Source organism: Micromys minutus, assembly GCF_963924665.1.
Source record: "Micromys minutus genome assembly, chromosome: 2".
Classification (NCBI taxonomy): domain Eukaryota; kingdom Metazoa; phylum Chordata; class Mammalia; order Rodentia; family Muridae; genus Micromys; species Micromys minutus.
This window is the reverse complement of record NC_137971.1, coordinates 103,799,352-103,806,375: the sequence shown is the minus strand read 5'-3', so window position 1 is coordinate 103,806,375 and position 7,024 is coordinate 103,799,352.

Sequence of the window (7,024 nt, the reverse complement as noted above, 5' to 3'; positions counted from 1 at the left end):
GATGTCTGTGCCCCACATGTGTGCCTGGTACACAGAGTTGGAAGAGGATGTGGAATCTCTGGGACTAGCGTTACAAATGGTTGTTAACCACCCTGTGGGTCCTCTAGAAGAGAGCGGCCACGATCTTAAGCACTGAGCCCTCTCACTAGCCCCTCAGTCCACTCTTGATGGATAAGTAATAAATTTGTGAGCCTTGTGGATTTGGTGGGTGTGTTGTTAAGCCATGAGGTGACTGAATGAAGGGCTTCCTCTCACCTCAGTCTCAGGACAGAATCGTTTCTATATTGTCTTCTGTAAAATGAAGAGGTAGAAACAGACCAGACATTTGCTAGAGGCCCACTTGATAACATGTATTTTCCCTTGGCCCTCCAGTGCCGTCGCCTTTCAAAGGAACCGTGTAAGCTAAATGTATATGAACGAGCTTAAATGATTATCAATCTGGAAAATTTCTGGGAGATAAAACCTTGAAACTTAAAACATAGCTTACTTTGCTTTAGAATTATTAGTATTAATTTTATGATTAAGGTTTTAAATAAGCTTTTTATTCTTTTTTGTGAATTTCACATCATGCACACCAGTTTCACTCATCTCTGTGTCTGCCCTCCACCCCTGCAACCTCCTCCCCAAAAGAAAATAAGATAGAATTAAAAAAAAATCTCACTGTGGAAGCTGCAGTGTGTCACAGGGTGTCACACAGTGTCCCCTTGTCCACACTTACTTTCAGATGTCCATTGCAACGAGAAGTCCCCTGCCTTCTGCTACACTATCAATACTGGATCTGCATGGGTACTCCTGACTGATATCCTGTTGCTGCCTTGTATCATGAGAACCTGCAGCTTTGGATCTGTAGGACCAGCCCTTTCACACACTCCGGTGGATCATAGCTGGGCTAGACTTTGGGGTGGGCCAACTCAAAGCCCTGGATCTGGGCCTGGGAAGTAGCTAAGTTAGGTGGCCAGCCCACCAGCTCCCCTATGCCCACACCACTAGGGTGAACTCTAGAGTAAGATTTTATCTGAAATTCTCTCCTATTTAGCAAGGAAAAAAAAAAAAAAAAAAAAAACCCAAACAAACAAAAAACAAAAGAGAAGGAAAGCATATTTTTGTTGAAGGTGACTTTGAGATGGAAGGCGTTCTTTTCAACTGCATCAAAACCAGCACAATCCCCATTTTAAGATGCTCCTAGCAACTTAGAAAGTTGTGTCCAGAGGTCACATTCACTGAATTTATCTAATTTAATCTTTAGTTGTTTTATATCATTTCACCTACAGATAAGGATACTGAAGCGAAGAAATCAGACAGCTTGAGTTCACAAAGGTGACATGTGGAATGGTGAGACCTGGATCCACACAGCTTAACTCTGGGCTGTTCCTCTTTCAGTACCATATGGCTCTCCACTAAGCTGCCGATATGTTCATCTTTTTTTCCCATCCACTTCCTCCCTTGCTGGAGATATTACCCAGAGTTCCTTACATGCACCAGGCAGGTACTGTACCACAGAACCATATGTTCATCGTGTCTGTCTGTCTGTCTGTCTGTCTGCTTCTCTGTCTTTCTGGTAGTAAGCATGTATTAGATTTGAAGTAAGAGAAAATGTTGTTTTAACTTTAATAATTTACTTTAAATAGCCAAGTTCTCCTTTATTCATTGAAAAACAAAACTATCTCTATGCCTAATGTTGATTTTAAGAAGTAAATACATTGCTTTTTAAAGAGTAAGTCCTTTCTGGTACACTGTTTATTTGTTCTTGAAGACTACAATTACTACTAAATTGAACAAAGGTCTTTATCTCAGGACCTAGAATATTTCAGATAAATGCTAAGTTCTGAAAAAATAAAGTTTAGGACTTAATGCTGGTGTGGAAGAATTTTGTTATTACTGTTTTGAACCTCTGCTCTCAGCTTTAGTCACAGCACTCAGGTGTCAGAGAAAGACAGATAACTGAGTTCAAGGCCATCATGGTCTACAGAGTGAGTTTCAGGACAGCCAGGACTATACAGAAAAGCTCTACACACTAGAAGATTTAAAAAAAGACTTTCAATCTTTACACTGTTGGAAAGTTTGTTAATCAGCCATGAGAAAGCCACTGTTTCCTAAGAGTCAAAGTCAGCTAACAGGTAGCCACTGCCTTTAGCTGGTACTTTACACTCCAGAGAAGTGCACACCTGGGATTTCATTCCTTTGTAAAGCTTTGCTCTCCTTTTTCTACCTGTGTTCCCATTGTTCTATGAAGTCTGATTTGTTCTGTCGGATCAGATGCTGCTGTCTTTGTTGGAGTAGGTCGGCACAGGCAAGTTTTTGTAGGGAAAAGGGTCATTACATAGATTAAATTACACAGATTTTACAAAACAATTTTAGGCCCTCCACCCAAGACTCTCCTCTCCTCCAGTTTACTGTTTACACAAGGCAGAGAAGAACCTTGTACATTTGTTGGGAATTTCCTGAATCCAGTAAACCTCTCCTCCCTCCTCTATTCCCCCAACTGTTTCAAAGTGTAACTGGATCAGAAACACAGAATGCACAAATTAAAAGTGCAAAAGAAAGCACACTGAGTAAAATGCTCCAAAATTCATCAGCTAGGGCTCCACACTAAATGACACCATGACTGTCCACATTCAGGATAAACGGGGGAGATAATGGTTATTACTGTCACTTATCCTTATGTCAAACAACAAAGATGAATATTAGAGTTCTCCACAGAAGAAAACAAAGATTTATTGTGTATGTATGTTTGTACACGTACTTTGAGAACCTCAGTTGAGAAAATGCCTCCACCAGATCGGCCTGCAGACATGCCAATAGAGCAGTTTTAAATTCATGACTGAAGTCTCCCACTCCTCCACTGTTGGTGGATTATAAACTGGTGCAACCACTCTGGAAATCAGTCTGGCGGATATAGTCCTACCTGAGGACCCAGCTATACCACTCCTGGGCATATACCCAAAAATAGCTCCAACATCTAGCAAGAACACATGCTTAACAATGTTCATAGCAGCCTTATTTATAATAGCCAGAAGCTGGAAAGATCCCAGAGGTCCTTCAAGAGAGGAATGAATACAGAAATTGTGGTACATATGCACAATGGAGTACTACTCAGCTATTAAAAACTACGAGTTCATGAAATTCCTAGGCAAATGAATGGAACTTGAAGTTATCATCATGAGCGATGTAACCACGTCACAAAAGAACACTCATGGTATGCAGTCATTTATAAGCGGATACTAGCCCCCCCCCCCAAAAGCTTGGAATACCCAAGAAACCATCCACAGAACTTATGAAGCTCAAAAAGAAGGAAGACCAGAATGTAGGTGCCTCAGTCCTTCTTAGAAGAGATAACAAAGCAGAGGAGGAAATAGAAGGTCAAATAGAGGAGCAGGGATTGAAGAAAAGATCTACAGAGACTGCCTCACCTGGAGAACCACCCCATATGCAGCCACCAAACCCAAGCACTACTGCTGATGCCAAGAAGTGTTTACTGGCAGGAACCAGATATGGATGTCTCCTCAGGGGTTCTGCCAGAGTCACATAGATTCAGATGAGGATGCTTGCAGCTAAATATCAGACTGAATACGGGGGACCCCAGTGAAAGAGCTAGAGAAAGGACTGAAAGCTGAAAGGTTTGCAACCCCATGGGAAGAACAACACCATCAACCGGCCAAGGCACTGAGGTGGAGAGGGTGATTGGGAGAGGGAGCACCTTCATGGAAGCAAGTTGAGGGGGAGGAGGAGGGGAGGGGGGAAGGGTGTGATATTTGAAATGTAAATACAGAGAATATCCAATGAAATTTGAAAAAAAAAAAATTATGACTGAAGTGGGAAGGCCCAGCCTGTTGTGGATGGTGCCATCTCTGGGCAGATGGCCCCGGGGTGCATAACAAAGCAAGATGAGCCAGTCAAGAGCAGCAAGTTAGTAAGAAACTTTGTTTCATAGGCTTTGCTTGGGTTCCAGCCTTGGAGTCCCCTGCTGATGGACTGTCACTGTCACCTCTTTCCTCCTCACGGTGCTCTAGTCATAGGCTTGGATCCCATGTGTATATAAAGACACAGAAAACAACTTTGAACAGGATTGTTTGACCTAAAACTGGCTGAAATTTGGTTTCATCTGCTGATCCAAGGGATCACAAAGAGCACAGTTGAGGCATTTCAGTACACACTCAGATTAAACAAACTGATAAAAAAGAAATCCAATGTTATTTTACAAAAAGTGAGAGCCAGGCATGCTGGTGTGCCCTTTAAGACCAGGACTCTGGAGACAATCAGTCAGATCTCTGTGACCATGAGAGCAGCTAAGTCTGTATGTCCAGTTCCAGGACACCCAAGGCTACAGAGAGAGACGGCCCCGCCCCCAAAATATCTAAGTAAAAACTGTGTCAGAATAAAGATTAGAACGAATTCACATTTATTAACTTTCCTAAGGTAAGATAAACCGTCCCTGCCGTCCTTTTCTCCTCAGTCTTCAAAGAGATGGTGCTCCTTGAGAGCTCTACAGCACACACACACACACACACACACACACACACACACAATGGTCACCTCACTTCTGTGCTTTGATCTTTCCACCTCCCCAAATGCCTCCTTCCTTCATTGCAGGATAGTTATATTTTCTCTTTTTTATGTGTGAAGACTTTCATCAGCTTTTCAATCAAAATGAGTATGCCTGTCTTAATTACCTTTCTGTTTCTGTGATAGAACAATATGACCAAGGCATTTTATAAGAGGAAGCTTTGATTTACCTATGGTTGCAAAGTTAGAGGCCGTGATGGCAGAGCAAAGAAAGAGGTGAAAACTTGTACCTTGACCTAGAACCACAAGACAGAGAGAATAGCCTAGGGAAAAATGAATCTTTTGAAAACTCAAACCCAATGACACACCTAATCTATCCCAAACAGTTTTGCTAACTAGAGACCATACATTTAAGTATATGAACCTAGAGTAGCCATTGTCATTCAAACCAACCACAAGGCCCTTTCTTGATCTAAGATTTACTTCATCTCTTTTGTGTTACTTATTACAGTAGTAATAGCTTCTTTGGGTTTCTACTTACAGTGTACAAAACTGTGCTAAGTATTTAATATGCAGTAGTACTTTAGTCATCGCTGAAACATTATAAATAGACATTATCATACTTTCGTTGACAGATGAAGAAATTGTGGCACTCAGAGATTAAGTAATGATCTGAGGTCACACCAACTACCAGTTTTGAAGTTAGGATTCTGAGGTATGTTTGGCTATAGAGTCTGAGTTCTTAATATTTGTCTTAGTTAGGGTTTCCATTGCTGAGAAGAGACACTATGACCAAGACAACTCTTATAAGGAAAAACATTTAACTGGGGCTGGCCTACAGGTTCAGAGGTTCCGTCCATTATCATCAAGAGAGGAAATATGGCAACATCCAGGCAGACATGGTGCTGGAGAAGGAGCTGAGTGTTCAACATCTTGATCTAACTGCAGCCTGGAGAGGACTGACTTCCAGGCAGCTAGGAGGTGGGTCTCAAAGCCCATCCCCACAGTGACACATTTCCTCCAACAAGTGCCACTCATTTCCTTGGGCCAAGCATATTCAAACCACCACAATGGCTATACTATTCTGTCTCCTGATAAGATCTATTTTGCCTCATTTTCTTAGAAATTCTAGGATATCACTCAAGGCTATCAGTGATCTTCCTGGCACATAGCTGCCTGATATACTTGGAGAGACTTCTTATGGGATCCCAGAGATACTAGAATTAAAATCCCTTGAATTAGGGGAACTGGAGGTACGGCTCAGTGGTTAAGAACACTTACTACTCTTTTGAAGAACCCAAGTTCAGTTTCCAGCACCCACTTCGCTCACAGCCACCTGTAACTCCAGCTGTAGGGCTGTGACACCTTCTTCTGGCTGCCACTGGCATCGGCATGCAAATGGTATGTATCAACTTGCATATTATAAATAGTAAAAAATACATATTGTAAACATTTTTTTAAAAAACTTAAACTATTATAACGATATGAAGGTCTTCAGATACTCCCTACAGCACCTGTGAGTGTTCTAGGCAGGATAGGAAATAACTTCTTCTTCTTTTAAGGATTTATTTATTTAATGTATGTGACTACACTGTCGCTGTCTTCAGACACACCAGAAGAGAGCATCAGATCCCATTACAGATGGTTGTGAGCCACCATGTGGTTGCTGGGATTTGAACTCAGGACCTCTGGAAGAGCAGTTAGTGCTCTAACCACTGAGCCATCCCTCCAGCCCCTAGGAAATAACTTCTTTGTTTCCAATTGCAATGTTTTCATCTGCACAGTTGGCTTCCTGAATCTGTTTCTGCCTTTGGGGAATTTGGTTGAGACTTTTTTTTTTTTTTATGAAAAAAAAAAAAAAAAAAACTAAGCTACTTTCTGGTTCTTCTTAAAATAGAATTTGTTTGGAATGACAAGAATAAGGTGTATATTTGGATAATTTGTTAATTAGAAGAAAAGCACAGAGAAAGAAATGCTCCCATAATTCCACTGTCTGGAGATAGCCATAATTGCTATTTTTATCTAGTCCTTTTTTATATTTACCGAGACATGGATACACACAGAGTTGGACACACTGGAAACAAGGGATTTTTGGTGTATCTTTATTTGGACCCAGGATGTTATATAATCCAGGCTAGTCTATAGCTTGCTATGTAGCAAAGGATGACCTGGAACTTGTCCTCTCCCAGGCTCCCTCCTGCATGCGTGGGATTATAGCATACACCATTGTCCCTGGTTTACATGGTGCTGGTATTCAAACCCAGGAAGGCTTCATCATGCTAGCAGGCATTTTATCAACTGAGCTATACCCCAACCATGCTATAGTTGTGTAAGCAATTATGACAACCATACAGTGAACATACTGTTCTCACAACCTTTTCAAACATGCCCGATGACATCATGATGACAGCCATTGCTTAACCACACCTTAGTGTGTTTACAGCTCTGAGCTGGCCATACACAGTCCCAGGCTAGCCCCGTGTTTTTATTGTCCCCAGTTACTTCTTTTTTTGGAGGGAAG